The sequence below is a fragment of the Denticeps clupeoides genome, chromosome 10 (assembly GCF_900700375.1).
Source record: "Denticeps clupeoides chromosome 10, fDenClu1.1, whole genome shotgun sequence".
NCBI classification, from domain to species: domain Eukaryota; kingdom Metazoa; phylum Chordata; class Actinopteri; order Clupeiformes; family Denticipitidae; genus Denticeps; species Denticeps clupeoides.
Window position 1 is genome coordinate 6671233 of NC_041716.1, and position 14231 is coordinate 6685463.

Below are 14231 nucleotides of genomic sequence, written 5' to 3' on the forward strand. Positions count from 1 at the left end.
GTTAAAAACGTTAGGTGAAGTGATAGCAAAGTCAACTTTGTCATCTCACCATATACAAGTACACAGAGAGTTGAGATTGCAAAGCTTCAGGGATTAAACAGGGAGCAAAAGGACATAACACAACACAAAAACATGACAATTTATACTGACCCATAATACAAGTGCAGGTCGCAACAACTGGACAAGTAGCAGCAATATAATAATATGTCAGTGAGTGGATATATTAAGTTCATGTAGTATATACAGAATATGATTATAATAGTAGTACATAGTAGTACACATAGTTGCTGATCCTGCCTCACAGGAGGGGACTATTTTTTTCTTTGACCCTGTTGTGATGGCTAGAAGACAGTAGTGGCCTAGGGTGGTAGTAGTCTAGTGGGTAACACCCTCGCCTATGAACCAGGAGACCCAGGTTCAAATCCCACTTACTACCATTGTGTCCATGAACATGACACTTAACCCGTAACTACTGATTGTAAGTCGCTCTGGATAAGGGCGTCTGATAAATGCTGTAAATGTAAGACAGGATCATACGATCTACAAAACCGCCGCTCCTTTTCCCAGCCTACAGTGGTCAGAACGTGCTTCAGTAGAAAAATGCTTTATCCACACTGTTTAAATGGTTTGAGGTGTTGACTTGACCTTCAAATTCTTCAAATCTCACTCCAGTCTAGTATCTGCGATACACTAGGTAAAAAATAAAATGAAATCTGATCCACAAAGGCACTACACTGCAAAATGATAAAATGTAAAGTAACTATCGTAACGAGCCTTAATGACAGCGTACAAAGGCAAAGTTACCCCCAAACTGCACTTATTTCACACTAATTTTATGATAAATATGAGTTACCTATAAAGCAAGGATTTTGTGACTGACAAAGTGTGCAGTTTAATATTTTCTTTAATTCACAGTAATTCATAGTAATTTTGCTGTACCATAAATTTCTATGATATTTATATCTGTCACAGTCTGTTTCCCCATTCCGAGTAAATACATATAATGCAAGAAAATTGGGATGTAATGTCTTCACATCTTCCAGCTGTGTGTCTCCATATTCAATGTGCAGCGATTCAGCACAAAACATGAAACAATGTGCCTCACCGGTATCATAGCAAACATGTTTTCACCGAGCATGGCAACTACAAGGTTGAGTGTTGTCTGCATGCTGGTGTTGTGTGCGCAGTGAAAGGCTCAGGGTGGACAGGATGGTACTATTCACGTTTCAATGCAGGGAACCTGGATCAGCCAATCATGAATGAGTTTATTCACAGAACATATATGATCAGCAACAAAAATATTTTTATTAAAAAAAAGAATGAAGCTTAAACCTGTACATGTTCATTGTACAACTCGACTTTCAAATGGCCACAGAAGCAAAGCCAGCAAAGTCGCTGGTGCTGTAGAAGCCATGGACCCACGGCCCAATTGCAGTATCAGCGTCCTGGAGCACATCCTCCACCGAGATCTCTTATCTTTACAGTACGTTTTAGTCTATTGGTTTAAAGAATGGATTGTATCATAGTGAACAGTCCTACAATGTATTGCGATGTTGACATCATATTGCAGGATTTATATTTAAAAAGAGTATATAAAAGCCTTTTAAATTGCCGTTTGTAAGATGCATGTCTCTGCCTTCAGAGCTGTACAAGAATACCTGTACAAGATGACATACCAAGTGGGGTACAACAGGTATAGACTTCACAGAGTAAGCCAGATATATAACAGCTCAATGACATTCAATGCTGAGGAAGTATGATGATTGATTAAAATGTTACAGAACAGTCCAGTGCAGTCCATACCTCCACTGGTCATGGCTGTTTTGACCTACTTGATATTAGATGGGTGGTCATAATGCTATGTATGACGTTAAATAGAAATGATAGTGGGTTAAATATTCTAGTTTTGAGCCTGTGTCAATACCTCAAGATCCTCTGTGACAAATTTGGTCCATGAGCCAGGGCACAGATTTTGAGCTATCATTGTTTTAAAATATAAGTAATTGGAGGAAATTAGTTAGTATTATTCATGGACCATACTGTACAACATTATTGCCTTCCTGAACATTTAAAGGGTCACACAACTGATCAGCTGGCGCACGAAATCCGCCTACTTCACATATGGCCAATCAGGTACCACATGAAATACGCCTACTTCACACACAAACGATCAGGTACCGCACAAAATACACCTACTACACACAAATGATCATGTACCACGTGAAATACGCCTACTTCACACACAAACGATCAAGTACCGCACGAAATACACCTACTACACACAAATGATCAGGTACCACATGAAATACGCCTACTTCACATACGGCCAATCAGATAGAGCACGAAATCCGACTACTTCACAGACAAATGATCATGTACCGCATGAAATACGCCTACTTCACACACAAACGATCAGGTAGCACAAGAAATATGCCTAATTCACACAAAACCGATCAGGTAGCGCCTGATCCAAACCAAATGCTAATTTTACACCATAATTTGCAAATAAATTCTTTAAAAATCAGAGGATGTGATTTTCCAGATTGTTTTTCTCATTTTGTCTCTCATAGTTGATGAAAATTACAGGCCTCTCTCATCTTTTTAAGTGGGAGAACTTGTACAATAGGTGGCTGAATAAATACTTTTTTGCCCCACTGTATATATGTGTGTGTGTGTCTGTGTGTGTATATATAATTACTTTGTAACATATATAAGGATTTTGAGGATTACTTTGTCACGTATCCGCCAATGAGCCGCTAGGTGGCGCTAAAAACTCAACACACCGTTCCTGCACGTCAAAAATATTTTCTTTTACCGGTTACTTAGCCAACAAACAAACAGTTTTCAGAAATCTACCAAGTTTGCTGTTTTGTTGTAATTTTCTATTCCTTGAACATTCGTTAGCAGTTCTTCAAGTGAAAATTCTTAGCCTTGTGGACGAGGACAAATGTCCGCCAGATCAAAACCCACTTGCTTTTACCCAAAGGCCAGAGAAAATATGCGAGGTTTGTCGAGAAGATTTACACTCACTTCAAACTAATTTTTTTGTCATTTGACAAAATGAAAAAATGGGAATTTAAATTAGACTTAATTTGATGGCCTAGTGTATACCAGTCTTGAGTTTAGTATTCCTGCTTGTGAATTTTGATCATTTACGGTTTGGGGGTTGCTCTTTCATTGTCGCAAATATTTGCAAATTTCATACCGCCTGTGAAGGTGAAGGCAAGTATGAAAATGTGAAACCTGTTTTATTTTCTAGTTTCTTTGCTCTAATTACTGCTTTGCACACTCTTGGCATTCTCTCGATGAGCTTCAAGAGGTCGTCACCTGAAATGGTTTTCCAACAGTTTTGAAGGAGTTCCCAGAGGTGTTTAGCACTCGTTGGTCCCTTTGCCTTCACTCTGCGGTCCAGCTCACCCCAAACCATCTGGACTGGCTTCAGGTCCGGTGACTGTGGAGGTCAGGTCTCCACTTTTTGTTAAGTACATAACTCCACATGTGTTCATTCATAGTTTTGGTGCCTTCAGTGAGAATCTACCAACGTAAATGGTCATGAAAATAAAGAAAACACATTGAATGAGAAGCTGTGTCCAAACTTTTGGCCTGCACTATATATAAGACTGGGGAAAAGGTAACACTCCAGAAAACTGTACAGAACTCGTAAAGCACGTTATGCGAGTAATATAGTCAACTTTGCATCATTCACAATGAGGCTATATGGGTGTAAACCTGTGCACGGTCACATGCATACTCAGTGGCTGTGATAATAACTTTTCCTCATTAATGATAAATTTGCTTTACCCTCAATCTTTTATATGTAACAGCACGTAAAAAAAGGCCAAGCAGAAAGACGCGATTTGATTGGTTCGCTGCACTGCTTATTTGGCCGCGAAGAAAACGCAGCGTGGCCGTCCGCCGCCACCAGAGGGCGACAGCGCCGCGCTTTTCTCCCCGGAGGGCCGCGTGAGACCCGTCCGCGGCCGCTCTGCGCCGAAGACGGGGACAGGGTTGGCGGGTTCACGCAGCTGGAAAGAGAGTTACGCCGCCGCGGAGGACTCCGCTCGGCTCCGCTGTGAAGGCAGAGCCCGTCGCTGGTCTTTACAACCCCCCTCTTCCTTTCCCACCCCTCGACACATAAAATGCGCGTTAAGAGGCGGTGCGCATGCGCAGGACGCGTCCCAAATCGCGGCGGCGGCGTCCCACGTTGTGCGTTATGCTGTTATTCCACGCAGCTGCGGGCCTCCTCCAGCCCCCTCCCTTCTTTCCTTGCCTTTTTAATTGTATGGGAATCAATGGGACATTGTGCACCAGCAAGACTAAACTAGGAAAGGGAAGTTGTGCTGTTTGGGCTTGGAAAGCAGCGAAAGTTAAAATACGAGAGGAGGAAAGGATGAAGCGGAATGGGTGCAATTGTAAAAAGTTAAGAGATGAGAGCAATGAAATAATAATAATAATAAGAAGAAGAAATAAAATAATAATTTGGCTTAAATTGAAGAACAAGATTTTGACTTTCCAAGCCAAAATAATAAAAAGAGTCCGAGGTGTTGGGTGTGCAATTATTATTAGTAGCATTAATTTTAAAAAAGACAAACTGAAAGATTCATGTAGATGATTTAGATAATTTGGTATATGAATTGCAACAAATACCAACAAATTGTAAGGAGACAGGACAAATAAATTTAATCCTGACCAAATTAAGAAAACGACGAAGACGTCTTTAGGCCTCTATGAAAAATACAGACAATATACTTACAAAAACAATAGAAGTATTTTTAAGACTAGAAATGTATGGTTTAATCCTTTACAAGATTGTGTCTTGGGCTAAGACTGACTCCCAGCTACAGACTGTCGGTCATATGCATGAGCAGGCTGCGTTTTGGGCGTTTGGGGTTTGGACAACCGGCCTAGTTTTGTTAGCCACTACCCATAAATCACTCTCTAGTCTGGTGTGAGCGAACTTAGTTGCACTCTTGTTCTCATGTTTGCATAGCTATGGCGTTTACGTGCGTGGTGCAAAAGTATGAAAAACTCACAAGCTACCTCTCAAACGTAAGCCTTGAACAGGACTTGGAACATCTCAGGTTTCAGAAGACGGGCTGGCCTTTGATGCTTTCTCTCTGAGGTGTGACCTTTCCGCTCCTCTAGTCTAGAAGCCTTGTCCAGTGGCTGCCTCAACAAAACATGGGATCCTACCTCAAATGAAATGGCCGGATCTTCTGAAAAAATAAAATGGCGGTGCATGTGCTCGTCACCAAGCCTGAATTTGGTTCTCCTAAGATACAGTTCCTCTCCTCATATTGCAACCCTTGAGAATATAGCATAGATGAGAATATATCATAGACAGATAGACAGATTCCTGACTAAGATTGTGATTATAGCAGAAGAGAGATAAACACATTCGAAAAAAAACATCTATATATACATTTAGTATATATAATTATGCTGGTTTCCCTTGGCCAACAGCATCTTTAAATAGAAGGGTGTGGACTGACCAGCACAGTTGATTTATAGTTCGAGAAACATTTAAATAATGTTCTTGTCTCCATCACTCTGTAACTGGTTTGAGGAAGGTTTCTGGAAGAGAAGACAGGGAAAATATGACATAATGGAGGCTGTCTTGCTGTGTGGGTTCCATGTTTGGTCCTAAACAGCTACCGGACAGAATTTTCCTTCTGGCTTTTGGGAAGGAAGGAAGTCCTTCTACTTGGACTACTTAGATCTCCACAAACTTGGTGAACTTTGGTCACTTGAGCAGGACAGCTGAACTGCCCTAGTGGACCCACATCATTTTATTGGCTGCATCGTATGAATTAAAGATGGCAAAGCTGCAGTTTGCAATGCATGAGATTCATAATCAATGTGCCCATGTGTTGACCCACAGATCACCATCAGGTCCAGACCCGTATGAGACGGGTGAAGTACACTTTCCTTTACTCTTTTCAAACACCCCGCATCTATAAGACAGGAATGCTGAATATCTGGTGTAAAGACACTCACCTATGATCCGGATGTGGAGACTGTCTCTGTAACTGATGATTGTGAATCATTCTGATTTTAGAGTCAGCTTAGAAGGACAGCTAAATGAACCTCAGACATGTGTAGGGTGCCTATCACGATACTGTTTACTATATTCATATTTACAAAAATATAAAATAGCTTAAGATTATAAAAGAAAATAAAATGCATACAGTTTTCTGCATTTATTCATTATTACCATAAGGGTACAAAAATGTGATGTGTATGTGCGTGTGTGGAATGACCAGGAGCACCAGACAGAGAAGGCCCAGGTGGAGGAACAGAGGTGGCTGTCTGAGGAGGCGTGGCACGAGGCGATGCCCGCCGCTCAGCTCTCTCGGCACCGCACCACAGATGCGTTCGGCCCCAACGCCATCCGGCGGCTGCCCACCCACCTGCTTCTGGCCGGGGCAGACACTGGTGAGAGCATGACTTCGTGTGGCAGTCCCACAGGACCAGCTATTTAAAGGATGTTTCTGTTACAACATGCGACCGTTGTGAGTAATTAATGATCGACTACACAATGATGTTCTAAAGAGCTGAAGGTTATGTTGTGCATTATTTCCCGTTTCTGCGCTAAGATCAGGAGAAATTTTGTGTGTGTGTGTGTGTGTGTGTGTGTGTGCATTCCCTTGCCGGTAGTGAACAGGATGGCGTATTCATTCCTGTGTTCCGCTGTTGCCAAGGTAACCCAGTTCCATTACATTGTAACAACACTCCAGAAGACCCCGCAAAAAATGGCTGCTGGGCCGGCCCACATTTGTAATACGAAAGGGGGGGGGTGTCATCAGAAATCAAATACTCCACAATTTGTGCATGTTTTTGGCTGTTCGGTAAGAACCATCATGCAGCGCGAATTTTTCAGACGTACCCCGATGCTGGGGCGGTTCCTCTTCCTCGTGCTTGACCTCTCTTTCCTGTTGTGTGTGTGTGTGTGTGTGTGTGTACACATGAGCGTGTGCTGGTGCTGAGAAAGACAGAAAGAGTAGCTGCTTTCTTGACCTCAGCCACTGATAACAGCATTCCTGGTTCCTCTGTGTTCTATAAAAGATTACTTCCAACTCTGACTATAATAAGTTAAATGAATGCTTGACTGTTTAATGATTCATTTTTTGGACTATATTTAGACAGCCCTGGATTTAAATGATGCGACATGATTGGTGCTACTTGGTGCTGAGTAATAGGTAGTTAAGGGCAGCACAGAGCTTTTGGTTCCCATATGAAATAAGCTTATTCATCTTTCATCAAATGAAATTATGCCTGAAAGTTCTCAGTAAACAGTTTATTTTAATCAGTATTCTAGAACCACTGTAATGAATGTGGTGCATGGGCTGTATCTGTGATGCATGTTCTGTAGGGCTTGGCAGGCTGACCCAAGCTGAAGAGAATCTGTCTCTGGCTCAGTGGTCAGTGCTGAAAACACCTGACTGCAGCCAGGCGGCGTCTCCACCGCAGTCTGGGTCGCCTGAACTGTGCCATCAACAACCTGGACACAGCGCTGTTCCACTTGGCACAATGACGTGAGAAGCCACACCTCAATTGGGGAGGGGCGGGGTGAGCTGGATTCGGGGCGGCTCAGTGATTTACATTTATGGCATTTATCAGACGCCCTTATCCAGAGCGACTTACAATCAGTAGTTACAGGAACAGTCCCCCCCTGGAGCAACTTAGGGTTAAGTGTCTCGCTCAGGGACACAATGGTAGTAAGCGGGTTTTGAACCTGGTTCTTCTGGTTCATAGGCGAGTGTGTTACCCACTAGGCTACAACCACCCTGACAGTGATGAATTTGAATGTGCATCCAGGTATAATGTGCCAGTGAAGTGTGTGGGCTATGTCCTCACGGCTGAAGTTCTCACAAAGCAGGAGAAGACGAGACATTGCGAACTCCATGTACACACAATTTTAAAAAAAGTTCTGTGCCAATGCAAGCTTTTTAAATACATCCAGGGTTGGGATTAACTATCTCCCTGTTTTGCACATTCAGGTGGTGACAACATGGCATTCTTATCTGACCAAGCCTGTGGGCCGAGAGGATCAAGGCCTTTGGTGAACTGAATTCATCCACTTCGTGGTCACTGCATCTCTGCATTTAAGTTCTGTTTCTTACGCTTCAGCTTTCTGTCTTCGTGCCCTTTCTTCCCTCATTTTCCCCTTTGTGGCAAATGTTCCATAACTGTTATGTATACACATATCAGTGATAAAATTATGATGTATTATAACATTGAGTACATCCACCCAAATTTCCCTGAACCTTTGGCCCCTGTAGCAGATTAATACATAGGACCTGTTATTGGGTAACAGATATTTGTTTGGACTGAGATCTGGAGAACTTGGAAGCCAAACCCGTCAAACCATTCTTGAATAATAATTTTTTACAGTGTTAGAATACAGTATGAATGATGAGGTCTACATGATCAGTAGAACATTGCTCGAGGCATCACGCTGCCTCTGCTGCCTTGCCTTCTTCACATGGTAAAGTCACCTGATTTAAAAGAAAAACACGATTCTTCAGACCAGAACTCCAATTCTAATGCTCGTGTGTTCTTGGTGGTGGGCACGGGTCAGCATGGGCACCCTGGCTGCTCTGTGGCTGTGCAGCCCCATATGCGGCGTACTGATCCATGTCAAAGTCACCGAACTCCTTGCACTTGCACATTTCTTTCTGCTTCCAACAAATGAGCATCAAGGACAGGCTCCCTTGCTGCCTAACATATGCCATTGTAATAAGATAATCAATATTATTCACTTCACCTGTCAGTGGTCACAATGTTATGGCTGATCATGGTATACCTGAAGACGTCTCGATTTTGACAGCCTGCATATTTTGGACAAAAAAATGCATGTATTAATACATAATACATAAGCTTCTGCCTTTATTAACTTACCAGCCACATTTCAAATAGGTGAATAAGAGGTCATCTAAAGGCCTTTTTATCTCTTCAAACGTACTGGGATCCTATCTGAGCTGTTAAGCAATTCATTAACAAGCTGTGGGTGACTTCTGATGTGTGCATTATAGCAAAATCCCACTGTTGCGTGTGTAAACAACCCTTTGTGGTTACATCCTCTCTGCGAAATAAGGTCAGTGGGACTATATTTAGACATGCGCCTTGACGTCCACCCCTCAGCCAAAGCCGGGATTTTTCCGGCAGTGCGGTGAGCTCCGTGCCCCCGAGCGCTGCTGACGCTCCGGCTCCGAGTGCATCTGTGGTGCCGCGGCTGCCTGGGCCGTGGCCTACTTCTGCTGCTAAGCCTGTTAGCGTCTGCCGCACTGCTGCTGTCAGCCCCTCTTTTTCTGTTTTTTGTTTTTTTTTATTCCCTCCTCCTCCTCCTGATTTCCTGCTCCCTCCCTCTCTCTCTCGCTCCATCCCTTCCTGCTCAGTGTCCCTCTGTTATTTTTTCCCCTTCTCCCTGTTGTGTGTCTGCCTCTCTCTCTCTCTTTCTCTTCCTCACCTCTTCTCACTCCCTCTTTCTTTCTCACTTCATCTCCCTCCCTCCCTCCCTCCCAGCCTTGACATGGTCCCACTTCTCTGCTGCTGTGTCTGGAGCGATCACATGGACCTGGCCAGATCTCCAGCCCTCATAAACAACACAACACAATATAGCTGAGAGCAGTGCCACCGTCTTTACTTTCTATTCATTTTACACCCATATTCTTCGAAGGTCTCATACAAATTAAATAAAAAAAAAGACATTTATACAAGTCGTCGTTTTGTTGGCATATAGTGGCATATAGTGACGAAACAGCTTTCACCTCTTTCATCTGAGGCTGTCTGTTTCCAAGCCAGCCTGTCTGTGTTCCGTGTTGCTGCAGCAACCAGACTAATTAAGCTATGTCAGGAATACTGGCCTTCAAAGAGAGCAGTGCGTCATTTGGGACCAGACCTCTGCATGTTTGGCCGGAAATCAGACAGACAGTTTGGTCCTGACACACAGATCAACACGGCTGAGACTAAACTGGCTCTGGACGTGAAGGACGGCCGCAGGATTATCTGGCCTACGTGACATTGGAGTTCAGCTGGATGCGTATCAATGTTGACGTTTGCTTGAATAAAATTCTAGGGCCTTGTGTAGATGTCTTGGAATAATACATTTAAGCTAAGGACACCACTAGAGTGTGTCTGTGTGTACTTTGGCTCAGACGCAGTGCAGCAGGCAGAGGCCCGTCGGACACTGAGAGCGCTGCTGGAGATGGGGGAGCAGAAGCCCAGTCAGCAGCCATCGAACTTGGCCCAGCTGTCGCGTTCTCCGGCCGTGCTCTGGAGCCTCTCTGCATCATGGGAGAAGGTGAGGGGGGCCAGACCCTGGGCTTCAGCCTCGACTAGGAAACTAGTCCCATTTCCAACGGCACCCAGAGATTTAAGCGGAATCATCAGTCAGGCATTTTATCCTGCAGTCGTGGACATTCCACAGTGGCCAGTTTCCTAGCTGCTTGATTTAACTCCCACTGTGGTTCAGCTGGTGAAGGAACACTTGTTTTTTCCATATCCCCCTGCCGTGGAGGGAGCTTTCTTTTTTTTGGTGAATTTCAGCCTAACACCAACAACCTGGCAACATTGCATGGGGCCCGCCACACTCATTGGTGGTTGGGCCACAAGATGTGGACCTAAATCAATTCAGTTCAAAGGAAATGTCCCCAAAGGGGCGATTCAAGGGAGGCAGGTAGGTATTAGAACTGCACAAAAGAATAAACCGGAGAACCCGGAGGAAATCTGCACCAACACAACACACAGAAGATCCGATCTGAGTTGTGATTCAAACTCGCAATCTTTGAGGTGTAAGGCCACATTGTTAACCTCTGTGTCACCGTGTGGCGCAAAATGCATGTGATTGGTTTGGCTAATATATACAGTCATATTAAGCAGACAATATGGACCGCATTCCTGACACCAACAACTGAAAGTCGTGACGATCCTACTCATCATCCTTTGATAATCGGCCTCATTCTGAATAGTCAAATCTCTATACATCGATATTTGTCATGTTTCACAGCATGTGTCAATCCATGTTTTCTTCTTGTGTGACGGTGTGCCTCGTGACGTGTTTGTTGAGAATTTGGGGCAGTGGTGGCCTAGCGGTTAAGGAAGCGGCCCCCGTAATCAGAAGGTTGCCGGTTCGAATCCCGTTCCGCCAAGGTGCCACTGAGCAAAGCACCGTCCCCCACACACTGCTCCCGGGGCGCCTGTCATGGCTGCCCACTGCTCACTAAGGGTGATGGGTTAAATGCAGAGGACACATTTCGTTGTGTGCAGTGTATCACAATGACTTTATTATTAACTAATAATTATTTCTTGAGTTTAAAGTCTGTTCATAAGCCCAATAACATAAAATGATGAGTGCACCACCACAGCAGGAAAAAAAAAGATGTCCTTTGCAGTGGGATTTTTGCTGCCTCACTGTGCAGTTTTGCCGGAAATACACTTGCCAGACTAAAAGCGGAAGATGTTGAGAAAGGGGGGAAGTAACCTTACACCATCGCTAAATGGCCTCCTTCAGCACGGCAACGAAGAGCGCCACCGTGACTTCTGAGTCCTGAGGCCTCTCCCCTCCAGATAATCTGCAGGCCCCGTGTCTAAACCCCTCGGATGAGCCGGTGGCGCCCTAACACACAAACCCACACCGCCAGGCTGGCCACCGGCCCGTCTGGCGCTGCGATTAGGGCTAATTGCTAAGCCTCAAGACCAGCGGCGGCTTGCCAGGATTTATTGGCCCTCAAGATTTCTGCGCCAGATACACTTCCGCTCAGACGTCTTCTGCACCGGGGTTATTTTTGATCTATAAGCAGGTCTGCCTCTGCGCACGCACGGCGCATGACCACACCGCGGCACGCTGCAGTACATCCGCAGTAAGCCTGCCGAGGGAGATCAGCGGGCTTTTGCTGAGTTAAGTGCAGCGCGGCCCAATACCAGCCTGTAAATACTGCTTACGCATTACGTGGGTTTTATAGTGCTATTGATTTTCGGGCTTCTTGGCCGGCGACGCTTGTAACATGATTCGACCACACGGCTCACAGTCAATAGCTCCACCCTGACAAGGATACGTTGAGTTAGCATTATATGATTCAGGGCGCGAGTCGTGCCTGCAAGGAATGCATGGGATACGTTTCAGTTAGAGGGGTGAATGGGAGTTTTTTTTTTAACTCGTGAATTAAGAGGCCACAATGGAGCTGTGGGCCCAGATGAAGCAAGAGCGGTCATCTCCTGCTCCGGTGCTGACATTAAGCTCCATGGAACCGATTGAAAGGCTATTCCAAGATGATAAAAAAATGACACACTGACGGTGCGTGCTCAAGGAGTGCAGCTTGCGTCCTGTACAAGGTTAGAAGAAAAACGCTCAGATTATTGACTGTAAACAGCATGAGGCAACATGGTTGCTCTCATTGGCTCTCATTGATATATGAAGCAAAGTACCTTTGCCAACATGTGAATTTTAATAAATGAACCAGAAAAAGGCACAATGGCCGAAACACAGAGAAACTCAAAAACAGCACAAATAAGTGAAAGTGTTTGTCATTGTGAAACTCAGCACACGGTGAACACAATGGAATGTGTCCTCTGGGTATAAACCATCGTCCTTGGTGAACAGTGGGAAGCCATGACAGGCGCCCGGGGAGCAGTGTGTGGGGACGGTGCTTTGCTCAATGGCACCTCGGCGGTTCGGGATTCGAACCTGCAACCTTCCGATTACAAGTCTGTCTCCTTACCCGCTAGGCTCCACTGCCCCATATCTATGTCGCAGGACAATGAGCACCGGGACATCACACAGTGAGAAATAAGATACTGAGTTGCCTAGAAAACAGACTACTAATCCGACTTTAAAATGGTTGTAAAGGGACAAGTAAAATGTAAAGCTAATTGGTTGAAGGTCATTTTATTATTCATATTAAAAAATGACTTATTTACAGTAGGCCATGTCAACAAAGATGGAAAATTAAGTCTATCTCTATAGAGCCTGACAAATAGATTATTTTTTTGTAGAATTCCAATTTTAGATTTTCTTTTCACTATAAAAAAAAAAGTTTTAATCCCTGATGAATAAAACAAATATCATCCAGCCCACTGTTTAATGGTCACTGACTGCAAACTCCTCAACACCATTTCATGGTTGTGATTTTGCAAACGGTCTTGTGACTGGATTACATTTTAGGAACTAGAAAGCAATGTTATGTAATCTGAATGGCTGCATTTGATCATGTTCAAAAACATATTCATCAAGGCATCAGTACTTCTGTATTTTGTTGCATTTTAAGTATCTTCTAAGTGCCAGCAAGTGCATGGCTGTTTGAAGTACTATTCAAGCACACAGTATTGCGGCCTGCGTGTGAGTGTGTACTTGACAGAATTCGGTATCGAACTGTACATTTGTGGTGGCAATTATCTTTAATGCCTTGTTAAATGATATTTAGAATCAAGATTTAGCATCCCAGTGTTAACTTGTGTCTGCAAATCTAGCCCTCAGCAATAGCGCTCTCTGTGTAAGGTCACTGTTCTGTGCGGTGGCCCAAGGTGCCGGAGTTTGGCAGAAAAGCTTCGGAGGTGATGAGTGTCCCCTCGTGGAAGCCATAAATCGGTTGCTGCAGAAAGCAGAGGGAGAGCGCAACACTGCGGCAGCAGACCCTGACGTAACACCATCAACTGACCAGCAGAGACTGAACACTCCACCCCAGTGACCAGGCAACTACCAACTGACCCTCAAAGGACAAGCAGCATCTGTGCTATAAGTAAAGACAGGTTGTCTGATATATTGTACTGTGCAGTGCAAAGGTCCAATACAAACCAGTCCAAACAGAGTCACTATTTATCTAAGATGCGCCCAGTTTTGTCAAGGTATCAAAAACCCCGGTTTCAAATGTGGGTGTAATATTGATTTAGCTAAACCATTTATAACCATGTTATCCTATGGTTCTCTGAGCAGCAATACAACATTGTTCTCCAGCTGTAGGCTTTTCGCTTAGTTTACAGTTGGGAGAGCACACCTCTAGATACCAACACAAATATAATTGCCACGTTCATTTTTTTTATAATCATTATTTCTTTTAGATAGTCCCTTCCTGAACAATGTTTGAGAAGATGAAAAATCTTTATTGACAATCATTACCAGTCAATGACTTTATAACTATTTAAGCAGTAACTATAGCTTTATAAATGTGTATAAGTGTATAGTGCAAACACTCATTGCACCACAATATAGTTTTTTTACTCACTGGCTAGAGTTT

The 14231-nt window shown here is 43.9% G+C and overlaps 1 long non-coding RNA gene across 1 annotated transcript; it reads left to right on the top strand.

The window, feature by feature from the left end:
• Positions 1 to 6403: 6403 nt before the first annotated feature.
• LOC114798852 (uncharacterized) lies at positions 6404 to 8051 on the top strand. Its single transcript, XR_003751130.1, has 3 exons — positions 6404 to 6512; positions 7373 to 7535; positions 8001 to 8051. It is a non-coding gene; the product is annotated as an uncharacterized LOC114798852 (long non-coding RNA).
• Positions 8052 to 14231: the final 6180 nt, after the last annotated feature.